This window comes from Capsicum annuum, chromosome 8, assembly GCF_002878395.1.
Source record: "Capsicum annuum cultivar UCD-10X-F1 chromosome 8, UCD10Xv1.1, whole genome shotgun sequence".
Classification (NCBI taxonomy): Eukaryota; Viridiplantae; Streptophyta; class Magnoliopsida; order Solanales; family Solanaceae; genus Capsicum; species Capsicum annuum.
Genome location: NC_061118.1, coordinates 84,055,083 through 84,068,177, shown reverse-complemented (window position 1 = coordinate 84,068,177; position 13,095 = coordinate 84,055,083). Strand labels below are relative to the sequence as shown.

The 13,095-nt window shown below is 32.6% G+C and overlaps 2 long non-coding RNA genes across 8 annotated transcripts; both read left to right on the top strand.

Moving 5' to 3' along the window:
* The first annotated feature begins 2,096 nt into the window (after positions 1-2,096).
* LOC124886530 lies at positions 2,097-5,549 on the top strand. Its single transcript, XR_007043857.1, has 3 exons — positions 2,097-2,190; positions 4,399-4,459; positions 5,141-5,549. It is a non-coding gene; the product is annotated as an uncharacterized LOC124886530 (long non-coding RNA).
* Positions 5,550-5,690: 141 nt separating this feature from the next.
* On the top strand, positions 5,691-12,478 carry LOC107838938. 7 transcript variants are annotated; one of them, XR_001664906.2, is made up of 9 exons: positions 5,691-5,832; positions 8,107-8,165; positions 8,277-8,399; positions 8,847-8,911; positions 9,673-9,831; positions 9,923-10,039; positions 10,582-10,736; positions 10,845-11,078; positions 11,967-12,478. It is a non-coding gene; the product is annotated as an uncharacterized LOC107838938 (long non-coding RNA). The 7 variants fall into 7 exon arrangements; XR_001664908.2 differs by having other exon boundaries at positions 5,730-7,310; XR_001664905.2 differs by having other exon boundaries at positions 5,730-7,382.
* Positions 12,479-13,095: the final 617 nt, after the last annotated feature.

Sequence of the window (13,095 nt, the reverse complement as noted above, 5' to 3'; positions counted from 1 at the left end):
CACGAGATTTTAAATCAAGTTTATGAAAAGAAACCCCATGACCGTTAAGTACTTTCATCAAATTGGTTTCACAATGCATGCTCTTAAAAGAGTTTTCCAAACTCACTACATACACATACTTATATAACTTTAAAGCTCGTTAAAATCGTAAAACCTATGCCCATGAGATTTAGGATAGCCCCACGTACCTTAAGTTTCTTAAATTGGGAATGAAACCCTAATCTTAATGCATTCTTAAAGGTTCTTGAACTTGGAGAGCTTGAATTCTAGATTACTTAGGGAAAAGGGAGTTGAATTTTTTGTTCTTTGGGAAAGGCAAGGGTTTTCTTGAGAGTGAATTAGAGAAGAAGGGTAAATAATATCCTAATAGATATCCCAATTCATGTTATGGATGATTTGGGTAGAAGGGGGAAAGACCCAATTGCCCCTCAACCATTTAAATCAGAACTGGACGCAATAACGCCACCGCAACGCGGTTCAAATTGAGGTAGTTGACTTTCCCCACCGTTATGCAGAGAGTGTGGAGTCGGGAATAAGGGCACGGTGCGGTCTTATCGTAGTTACCCTCTAGATACACGGTCCAAACATGCCCCAAACCTTTCCCGAAAAATCTAAAACTCCTCCGAGACTTACTTCCTACTTTCCTGAACATGAATTAACTCAAAAACTAATGTCTTGGGGTCGAAAAGATCAAAATAAGAATCCTCGAAGTTTAGGGGTATTGAAAATGGCTAAGTCCCCAACCCTTAATGAAATTTTTAGGCCTTAAGCCCCTCATGCATGCAACTAAGAGCTGAATAGAACCAAGGATAATATGGAGTGTTACAATTTTTTGCTTCGAAAGAACTTCCCACACTAGGATAAAGATCATGAAACATGAATTATAATATAAATCCCAAGAACTTCCCACACTAGGATAAAGATCATGAAACATGAATTATAATATAAATCATGGGATTAGAGTTTGCACACATAGGAACGACGGTTCAATTTCTAGCTAAAAAATGCGGAGTGTTGTACTAACCCACCCCCAAATATTCTTTTTAACAAAAAAAAAATCATAATTTTTTCCTTACCCCACCCCTAGCCTATTCGTTCTCATTATTTTCTGTTAAGTGTATAATAATATCTTTAGAAAATAATTTTGTATTTGCATAACGGAAATAAGAAAATAAGTAAGAAACCATTTGTTTTTCTATAACTTTTTTTGTATTCCATACCGAACACACATGTGGCATATGCAAAAGATGCATTCAAAGTTTGTACTTGTCATTGGTTGTCACGTTCTGAAACACCAAAAGGAAATGAAATTTATTACTATAAAAAATGAATCCTATTTTGATATACTCTTGTATTGATTTTGTTAAAATTTACATGAATTTAACAACTTAATATATTTACATGATATAATTTATGACAGGTTAGTAGACAAGTTATTTTATTAACAATTATTAATAGATTTAATATTTATAATAATTAAGGGCATTTTAGTAAACTTACCAGTTACGATATAGTACCATACCTCAAACCAAATAATAAAATTGTTATTAAACAATAGTAAACGATACAGTCCATCCAAATATTGTATTGTACTATACTGTACAATACAATACCATACCATATAGTACCGTACATTATAAAACTATGAAAAACCACTATCCAAACAAAGTGCAGGGATATTGATTGTGGAATGGGTATCCCAATTAGAAAGGAAATCGTAGCCATGTTATTTTTAGTAATATTCTTTTTTATTGGTGGCTATTTTTTCACAAATATTTTTTATTAGATTTCATTGTAGAATAATTTTATTTTACATTCATAAGAAGACAAGTGCTAATAGTTGGAGTCTTCTAATTAGTGTAAAATGAATTTGATGCTCATCGATATTTCTATTATATTCTATTTTTTAATTATTTTTTTATATATAAAAGGGTGGTTTCGACATGTGTGCTTACATGTCCAAAAATTTTGTATTAAGGCCATTTTGGTCATTTCACACACAAAAAAAGTTGAGATACAGTTCCAACCCATAGATACGTGTCTTCATCTAATTATCCTGCAAAACACGTATCATAAATATTTAGATCTCTAGAGAGTAAGGTAATCCCTTTCCCTCTTTTCCTCCATCTCTTCTCTGTCAAAATCAAACAAAAACAACCAAAAAGAAAGTTGTTTTGTTTTTACCTTCAGGTACACTTTTCTAATTAAATTATGTTTTTGACTTTAGGTGCATTTTTTTAATTTAATGGAAGAAGAAGAGCCAATCTGATATGTTAATTAAATCGCTTATTTGGGGTTTTGTTTGGAATTTCTGATTCTAACAGAAGAAAAGACCAAATTTGATAGGTAAATTAAACTGCTTTTTTGAGTTTTTTTTATTCTAACAAAGAAGAAGACCCATATTTTTTATATTTCAAATTGGATTCTTGCCGGCTATTATCAATGTAAATAGGTAACCACATAATTCAAAATTAATTATGATCTGTTTAAGTACTATAGATTGAACATGTGCTTGTGCATTTTGGGTTTTTATATTTTGACCTATAATTTCGAATTGTGTTTATTGAATAGAGTAAATAAATAACATAAAGAACCTGGACATAGCCATTTATTTGGTTCAATTTCTTCCAGGATAGCATTGTACGAGACACATATTGATTAAAAAAAACTTTTTGCTTCCTGAAAGAACAAAAAAAGTTGTATGTATTTTTAGGATTACTTTTGCATTTCATGGATGGTTATTTGAAAGAAGTTAATATGTGAGAGTATTGTTTTTTATTATTTGTGATTTTTGATGTTGTGAGTCTGCTCTTTTTTTCGATTTGGAGAGAGCTTTCTTTCTGTATCCGAGCATGTAACCGGACATATAAGGGTTGCCCGCATTTCTAAATATAGCAAACTAATAAAAAATCTAACACGAAAAGCACAGTTTCACACAGAAAGGAATAATGCAAGACGCTAAATAAAAAGAGCATAAATGTGAGGCCTAGAAAAAGGTTAGTTTTAGTTAAAAGATACTTTCCTCGAATATAGATACCGAGGGCAACAAGTACGCATAATAGTAATCGAAAGAGAAGTTCTATTAGTTTGGCATCCTAAGAGAGTACTTCTCCGATTCCTCGAAGACAATAGTTTGATTAGAAGATACAGCATGCATATAGACAAAACAAACATAATTCATAATTCGCGATCTCTTTTGAGTCTATGAATTATCGTAAATATTATTTAGTCTTTGGCACTAAAGAAAGTTGAGAAGGTTGGAAAGCAAGATGGTTATGCAGGATATGTTGTTGCAGTAATCATTAGTCAGGGCAAAGAGCAAAATTCCAACTACAATCACTCAATAAACTAGGTATATATAGTTGTACAATCACTCAGTTTTGATGTCAAGACTGGAGGGGAAATCGAGAAAGCGTGCAATTCGAAAAGATATGGATGATAATGTGCTACTACTAAACAAAAATCATTTGGTACATACAAAATTATTCCATACAACATGAGTCAAAAGAGAGACCAGTTTTAGTACCTTGATGTAAGGTAGAACGCTATATATCAAGCCAACTTCACTTATGATGCCACTAGGATACAACAATAAGAAGGTAATATATCTGCACGGATAAAATCAATACCTAAACTTCAACTTTGAGGGGCAATTTTTTAGGTTGTCTATAGGATGTTGCTTTCACTTATGTTATTTCTGTAAAGTTCTTGACTCTTTATGTTTTTTTTTTTTATGTTTGATATGTATCAATCATGAATCTATTTTTTACTTATTTCAAATACCTATTCTTCTTCTTTCTCTTTTGAATTTAGCGTTAATATTCTTCTAAAATTTGTACTGGAACATTTAAAAACGTATGTCACCTCATCCTTGTGCTTTAAAATGGAGTCCTCTCTGAATTTGATGTTTAATATAATTTCTAGTCCAAAATATTACACTCAACCGACTTTCTTAGTTTTATTATCAAGGAAATGTAATAGTTATAGTCGGTAATCTCAGAATTCACCTGTTTAATCCAATGTCAAAGTTTGTTTGCACATTTTTTGAGATTTATTCAGTAGAAAACTATAGCTAAAGAATATAATTTTAGAATGTTTTTAAATTTGTTGATTTTAAGAAAACTGAAGTTTATTTAGTACCAAGGTGTATTGTACGCGGCCTTTCCTTACATTATACTAATTAAAAATCAAATGCTTAGGAACAACATCAGTGGAATGTCGCTTCTTGTTTGCCACGACCTATAATAATGAGACTTCTACATTATTAGCAATCCAATCCCAAAAAATGCATCTATGGATTGTTACTATTCTCAAAATATTTACTTTGCTATCTTCCTTTTTTTGGCCAAACAACAGTTAATGACTTAATTAAGTACCTTTTTTCTCATCTTATCTTAGAGGCTCCTTGGGTTTTGGCTAGGAAGCACTGCAATTTCTTCCAGGCAAAATTGAATCACAGGTACTGCTCCGTAGTCCTTTCCTTTGTTCGCTTAAGAGATTCCTTATCAAGGATTTGAAATAAAAAATGTTCATACATATTTGTAAGTTATCATATGTCTTTTATGTGTTAGATGTTAATGATGTGCTAGCTGCTATAGATTATGTCATAGATATGGGACTTGCAGATCCATCTAAGATAAATATGCTCGGTGGTTCCCTTGGTGGATTTCTGAAAACACACTTGATTATCTAGGTCTATTGTAGTTCTACAAATCTTTATAATTCCTTCGTCGTATCCATTTAAATTTGTGAAACTTTTGGTCCTTGCTAGATTTGTTCTACGCACATTTGTTTCTTTATGTAGCGAAGGTGGACAAGCTTGTATATCTTAGAGACTATAGATTGACAACTTACCGAAGCACCTTCATCTGAACACATTGCCGTCTTGCACAACAAATCGCTTATATCATACATTTCCAAGTTCTGATGTAATCAGCAAAGTCTGAATTTCGAAAAAACTTTATATTTTAAGAAATTGTATATCAAATCATAAATAAAAGATGAAGTATTATGTTTTTTCTAGATTTCAATGATCATTGGTAATAGTTGTACAAGAAGTAAATCATCTCCCTATGGATGTATTTTCTGAATCCTATATTTCTGAATGTATTTGCTAAATCTGTTTCATCTATTATTGCAGGTCAAAACTCCTATACTCTTCTTGCTAGGTCCCAAGGACCAACGTGTACCAATATGTACAGTCTTGAAAGTAAGATTTAATATAATCTTCCTGTGTGCTTTTTTATTATATAGAAAGGATGGTTTTGACATGTGTGCTTACATGTCCAAAAAAATTTGTATTAAAGGTATTTTGGTCATCTGACACAGAAGAAAAGTTGAGATATATTTATAAGTTTATTATTTACACAAAATTCATATACCATATTTACACAAAGATCTTTACTCCATCACCATCACTCCTCCTCCGTCACAAAGAAAAAAAGGAAGAGAAGAGGAAATCTAGAGAGAGAAAGAAAATAAGATGAAGATGGGACAAAGAAATTTGAAGAGAGAAAGAAGAAAAGAAGAAAGATTTAAAAGATAAAGAAAATGGGAAACGCTACAATTTAAAATTTGAAGTTGAAGTACTTTTGAAAATTTTAAAGTATTTAAAAAATTATACTTTACACTCTAATTTAATTTAATCGCTAATTAAAAAAAAATTTAACTTAAATTGATCAAAGCTATCATCTATTTTAATTTTAAAACTTATTTATCATCCCACATTTAATTTTCTGAGGCAATATATCTCCCTCTTTTCCTCCATCTCATCCCTGCCAAACATCGAACAGAAACAGCAAAAAAAAAAGGTTGTTCTGTTTTTGCCTTCAGGTACAGTTTTCTGATTAAATTCTGTTTTTGACTTCAGATGCAGCTTTTTGATTTAATGAAAGAAGAAGAGCTAATTTGATATGTTAATTAAATCACTTATTTGGGATTTTGTTTGGGATTTCTGATCCTAACGGAAAAGAAGACCTAATTTGATAGCTAAATTAAACTGCTTTTTTGAGTTTTTTTAATTCTAACAAAGAATAAGACCCTTATTTTTGAGATTTCAAATTGGATTCTGGCCGGCTATTTTCAAGGTAAATAGGTAACCACATAAGTCAAAATTAATTTTATGATCTGTTTGTGTTATAGATTGAACATGTGCTTGTGCTTTTTGGGTTTTTAGATTTTGACCTATAATTTCGAATTGGGTTTTTTGAATAGAGTAAATAAATAACGTAAAGAACCTCAACATGGTCATTTTATTTGGTTCAATTTCTTGCTGGATAGCATTGTGCGAGACGCATATTGATAAAGAAAAAATTTATTGCTTCCTGAAAGAACAAAAGAGTTGTATGTATTTTTAGGATTACTTTTACATTTCATGGATGGTTATTCGGAAGAAGTTAATTTGTGAGAATATTATTTTTGGTTATTTGTGTTTTTTGAAGATGTGAGCCTCCTCTTTTTTCAATTTGGAGAGAGCTTTCTTTCTCTATCCAAGCATGTAATCGTACATGTGAGGACTGACTGCATTTCCAAATACAACATGCTAATAAAAAATCTAATGCAAAAAGCACAGTTTCACGCGGAAAAGAATAATGCAAGACGCTAAACAAAAAGAGCATAAATGTGAGGCCTAGAAAATTTTTTGTTTTAGTTAAAATATACTTGCCTCGGACATAGATACAGAGGGTAAAAAGTCCTGCATAATAGTAACCGAAAGAGAAGTTCTATTAGTTTGGAATCCTAAGAGAGTACTTCTCCAATTCCTAAAAGGAAATAGTTCGATTAGAAGAACCACCATGCATATAAACAGAACAATCATAATTCATAAGTCCTGGTCTCTTTTGAGTATAGGGTATATTGTAAACAGTAATTAGTCTTTGGCACCAAAGAAAGTCGAGAAGGTTGGAAAGCAAGGTGGTTTCACTGGATATGTTGTTGTAGTAATTATAAGTCATGGAAAGGAGCAAAATTCCAACTACAATCGCCTGATAAACTAGGTATATATAGTTGCAGAAATTTGACGACATGTGCCTCTGAGAGGCCAAGGTAAAAACTATAGAACAAATCGATTTTGATGTTAAGACTGGGGGCTGGAAGGGGGACCGGGAAAGGGTACAATTCAGAAGGATATGGATGACAATGTGCTGCTAGACAATGTGCTGCTACTACACAAATATCATTTGGTACATACAAAATTATTCCATATAACATGAGTCAAAAGAGAGACCAGTTTTAGCATCTTGATGAAAGGCAGAGCATTATATATCAAGCCAACTTCACTTGTGATGCCACTAGGACACAGGAACAAGAAGGTACTTTATCTGCACGAATAAAATCAATACCCAAACATCATCTTTGAGGTGCAATTTGTTAGATTGTCTATGGTATGTTGCCTTCACTTATGTTATTTCTGTAAAGTTCGTGACTCTTTATGTTTTTTTTAAGTTTAATGTGTATCAATTATCAATCTATTTTTTACTTATTTCAAATACATATTCTTCTTCTTCCTCTTTTGAATTTAGTGTTAATATTCTTCTAAAATTTGTAGAGGTGCATTTAAAAACATATCTCACCTCACTTTTGTGCTTAAAAATGTAGTCGTCTCTAAATTTGATGTTTAATATAATTTCTAGCTCAAAACATTACACTCAATGGGCTTTCTTGGTTTTAGTATCAAGAAAATGTAATAGTGATAGTCGGTAATCTCATAATTCACCTATTTAATCCAATGTCAAAGTTTGTCTGTACATTTTTTGCGATTTATTCAGCAGAAAACTATCGCTAAAGAATCTAACTTTAGATGCTTTTAAAGTTATTGATTTTAAGAAAACTGAAGCTTATTAAGTATCAGGGTGTATTGTACGCGGCCTTACCTTGCATTAGACTAATTAAAAATCAAATGCTTAGGAACAACATCATTGGAATGTGTCTTCTTATTTGCCTCGACCTATAATAATGAAACTTCTACATTATTAGCAATCCAAGCCAAAAAATGCATATATGGATTGTTACTGTTCTCGAAATATTTACTTTGCTATTTTCCTTTTTTTGGCCAAACAGCAGTTAATGACTTGATTAAGTACCTTTTTTTCTCATCTTATCTTCAAGGCTCCTTGGGTTTTGGTGAAGAAGCACTCCAATTTCTTCCAGGCAAAATTGGATCATAGGTACTGCTCCGTAGTCCTTTCCTTTGTTCGCTTAAGAGATTGCTTATCAAGGATTTGAAATCTAAAATGTTCATATGTATTTGTAGCTTATTATATGTCTTTCACGTGTAGGATGTTAATGATGTACAAGCTGCTATAGATCATGTCATAGATATAGGACGTGCAGTTCCATCTAAAATAAATATGCTTGGTAGTTCCCTTGGTGGATTCCTGACAATACACTTGATTGGCCAGGTTTGCTGTAGTTCTACAAATCTTTATAATTTCTACGTCATATCCATTTAAATTTGTGAAACTTCTGGACCTTGCTAGATTTGTTCTATGCACATTTGTTGCTTTATGTAGCGAAGGTGGACAAGCTTGTGTATCTGAAAGACTATAGATTGACAGTTTACCAAAGCACCTTCATCTGAACACCTTGTTGTCTTTCACAGTAAATCACCTATATCACACACTTCCAAGGTCTACTGTAATCAGCAAAGTCTAGATTTCAAAAAATCTTTCTATTTGAAGCAATTGTATATCCAATCGTAAATAAAAGATGAAGTATTAAGTTTTTTCTAGATTTCAATGATCATTGGTAATAGTTGTACAAGAAGTAAATCATCTCCCTATGGATGTATTTTCTAACTCCTATATTTCTGAGTGCATTTGCTACATCTGTTTCATCTATTATTGTAGGTCAAAACTCCTATACTCTTCTTGCTAGGTGCCAAGGACCTCCGTGTACCAATATAGACAAGCTTGTAAGTAAGATTTAATATAATCTTCCTATTTCTTTTATCAAGCACAAGTTTATGTTTCATTATCAACATGATATTGGCAGGTCTATATTCTGCTTTATGGGGACTCTTGGTCTGCCATTGCTATTGTGGATAGCCTTAGAATAGGGGTAGTTGATTTCCATTTATCTGGGGGTGGATTCCAATGCCAACTTCTTGGAGCTTTAATGAAACTTCCAATCGTAAATGATATCTCCTTCCACCCTTCATTTAATGCTGGTTCAGGGATAATTAAAACAGATCTTCCTCCACTATTTGATGATACAATACTCAGGAATCTCCCAAATTGATTATGTTTTCTATTGTAGAAATGCTCTGCATCTTGATTGTATTACCACAAAGTGGAATTTGGAAAGGGTAAAGTGTACTCAATCACCACCTCAAATGACTGGAGAGGCTGTTCTGAACAAACAGCATATATGGTGTTTACCAAAAAATTTAACTTCTCTGCTTACAAAACTAACAAGTAAAACGTTGGCAGAACATAAGAGGATTTATGACATTGAGTTCCTGACCTAAAGAAAAATTATGCATAGTTACTTTTTTTTACCTCCCAGATTACTTAACCTCTAATCTGCTGTTTGAGTCTGCCACTGTTTTAGGCAGCATATGTTAAATGTCAAAATTTGATATCTGAGGCCTACACTACTGTGACAAATTCATAATGTAGGAGAAGGTGATCCAATGTCCAAGTCACCAAAATCTTATTTATTACTTATCTGCAGAGAGGAGCAGATAAGAAAAAGATGGAGAGACAGGACAAGAGTGGCAGAAAGAGAAACAAAAACTGCTCTGCGAAAACCAATATGAGGAAGAGAGGTATTAGCGTGACTAAAGGCATGAGATGGAACAAATAGAAGTTTTTGCAGAAAGAGTCTATGGAAGTAAGTCATTTTGAAATTTCTTTATCAGAGGTACCTCATTCTATGGATTTAGGCAGAAAACTGAGTTCATTTGCTCCATTACCTCCTGCAGGCAAAAAGAATGGGACTTAAAGAAGAAATGCGCTGAGATTAAAAGGTTGCTAGCTTTAAAGCGGCTAATGTAATGAATTGCCCGAAGAATATTGGCGAAAGAATCAATAGTGGTAAGGTAATGGATTGTCGTAGATTTAATGATCCATTACTACTTTGATTTGCTTTACTTGACTCTAGGGTCTTTCAAAACAACTTCTAAATCTCCCTCCAGGAGGTAGGGGTAAGGTGTAGTTACACTATATTCTCCCCAAATCTCAGTTTATAAGATTTCACGGGATATATTATTGTAGATTTGATGATCCATTACTACATTTATTTTCTTTAATTGAGTCGATGATCTTTCGAAAACAATCTCTTCCTCCATGAGATAGGGATAAGGTCTATATACACACACTCTATTTTCTCCAAATCTTACTTTATTGATTTCACGGCATATATTGTTGTTGTTGTTGTTGTCATTGTAAATTTGATGATCCATTACTATGTTGATTTGCTTCACTTGAGTTGAGGGTCTTTTGAAAACAACATCTCTATCTCACTCCAAGAGGTTGGGGTAAGGTCTGCATATACACTCTATTTCCCCCAAACCTCACAATGTGATTACACGGGATATGTTGTTATCACCGTAAATTTGATGATCAAATGGCTGTAATACAGGATGCTGGAACATGAAAATGGATTGGGAAAACAATTTAGCAACAGTAAGTATACATTCAATCAAAGATTTGATGATCCATTACTGCATTGATTTGCTTCACCAGACCCAAGGCTCTTTCATAAACAACCTCTCTATCTCCTTCAAAGAAGTAGGGGTAAGGGCTACATATGTACACTCTATTCTCCCTAAATCTTACTTTATGTGATTACATGGGACATGTTGTTGTTATCATAGATTTGATGATCCAATGCCTCTAATACAGGATGCTGGAACATGAAAATGGATCAAGAAAACAACTTGGTAGAAGATTGACATGAAATCCTTGGCAGAATCACTGAGATATCACATGAAGAGAGACGTCAAAATTTTGACTGTGAATGACGGAGGCGTTGTTTACTATTGAAGCAGAACGGTGACTGGAAATTATTTGTATCATACTACAGAGGTGTTCAGTGATGAAAATCCAAATGGTTCCATTGTTCTGTGAACAATTCTGGTAAGTGTTTAGAAACTTTTCTAGAAGTATTATTGTAATTGCAAATACTCATGATTGATTTCATATATTAGCAAAATTAATGCATGCACAACCTACTGCTTTTCTACATTCTTATTATTTCGCATTTTTTTTAATGTTATAAAGTGTGTTTCTTTGTTTTTCCCCTTCTGCATTCGGAAAGAGCTAAAGTAGTAATTCTTATTTGGGATTTTAGAAAAAGATGTGTAAAGTGCTTTGTTCTGATCATTCTGGTGATTTTCTCAAACATGTTGATATGCAAATCAATATTCTTGGTGTCTATGTTGCTCGGACTCTTTCGATCTGTTATAGGATGTGGATCCTCTAAAATTAGTATACCTCTGGAGGATCCAACACAGTTGTGGTAATATTTTTTTAGAGTTTGAACAACATATCTTGGTGTAACCTTTTTTTGCTTTTTTCTTCTTAAAAATTGCATTTTTCATATCATTGTATATTTATTGTTTGCAATATTATAATATGAAATAAGCAAAGTCACAGATTACTCAAACATAAAGTTTATAGGATACCTGAGAAGTTTGTGAAGTAGTGATTTACTTGTATGTAATTGATAGTTGAGATTTACGCAAATTAAAGTTTGTGGCCTTAAATTAAAGTTGTGTCAAATGTACCAAAATACCCTTTAATCTTGTGGTCCTAAACATGCCATGTGGAAAGTTGAAATTAAAGTATTGCCAAAAAAGGAAAGGAGTATTCTTTTTTAAACGTACTAAAAAGGAAAGTAGGTCATTCTTTTTCAAACGGAGGGAGTAATACAAATACAAAGTAAAAAATCTAAAACTCTCAACACTTAGTCTTTGATAAAAATAATAATCAAGCCCATTTCAACGTCAGCGTCCTCTTTTACAGTCACTGTCCAGACCCAAGGTGGATGCTGCATCTGTATTTGCTCGATGGCTTATTTCTGAGTTCTTGGAGTGTCCTCTAGTATGTATGATTAATAATGTGCAAGTAATGAACAAGTGGCAGGAGGTGCTTATAGTGTCGTCGTCGTGTTATTGACGTTTTGTCGACTCTAATCTATGTTTGAGGGGAAAACTCGAATAACCGGGGGACCTATGCTAGCAAGGCAACAACCATAGATGACTTGTGTGCGTAACTGATGAACTTTAAGCTATTACACATTATATTTTCAGGGATTGTATCTTCTTGTTTAATCATATTTGATAGGAATATGTTGACCTTTTTGTTTGAGAATTAATACTCTGCGAATCATTGTCCCATTAGTTGAAGAGGTTTCTCCATTGTGGTGTAATTGTGATTACCAAAAAGTATTAAGGACTATCCTATAAAGCTTGGAGGATGTTCGAATAATCTATTTCTCGAAATATGCTAATTTGATATGTTAATCTTTTGTTAAACCATGTGGAATCAACTTTATTAGAACTATGATAAATACTATGTATAGAACTTGCGGTATGTATCTTGCAACTCGCAACTTGCGGAATATTACATGTGGAATCAACTTGGAATATTAGATGTGTGGGTCTATTTTGCAAGGTTCAGTCAGATCTTGTAACCTTTTTCGATGGAAAATACTTTCAAGTAGTTTTATGTTTTAATATATTTATGTTTTACAACCTTATAATTCGAATTGAAATCAATCTAACGTATCGGACATAATCAATTCTTAATGTTGGGCCTGTACTGTCATGGGCCGTGCTCCTCTAGTAGTCACATAACATATGATGATACTGTTACAAGACGTATAATTCAATTCCATGTCAATTTGGATTGTGTTTATAAAATAATATGTCTAACCGGTCATCTTCTAATAAATATGACATCAAACTATTGTAATTACATGAGCACTTTTTCCTCATATCTTCTAATAAATATGACATCAAACTATTGTAATTACATGAGCACTTTTTCCTCATATGTTAATAATTTGAGAATTTTCTGATTATTAAATATTAGTATTAGTATTCATGCGACGTACGAATAATATTTAACAAAAATAAATTTGCAAATTTAT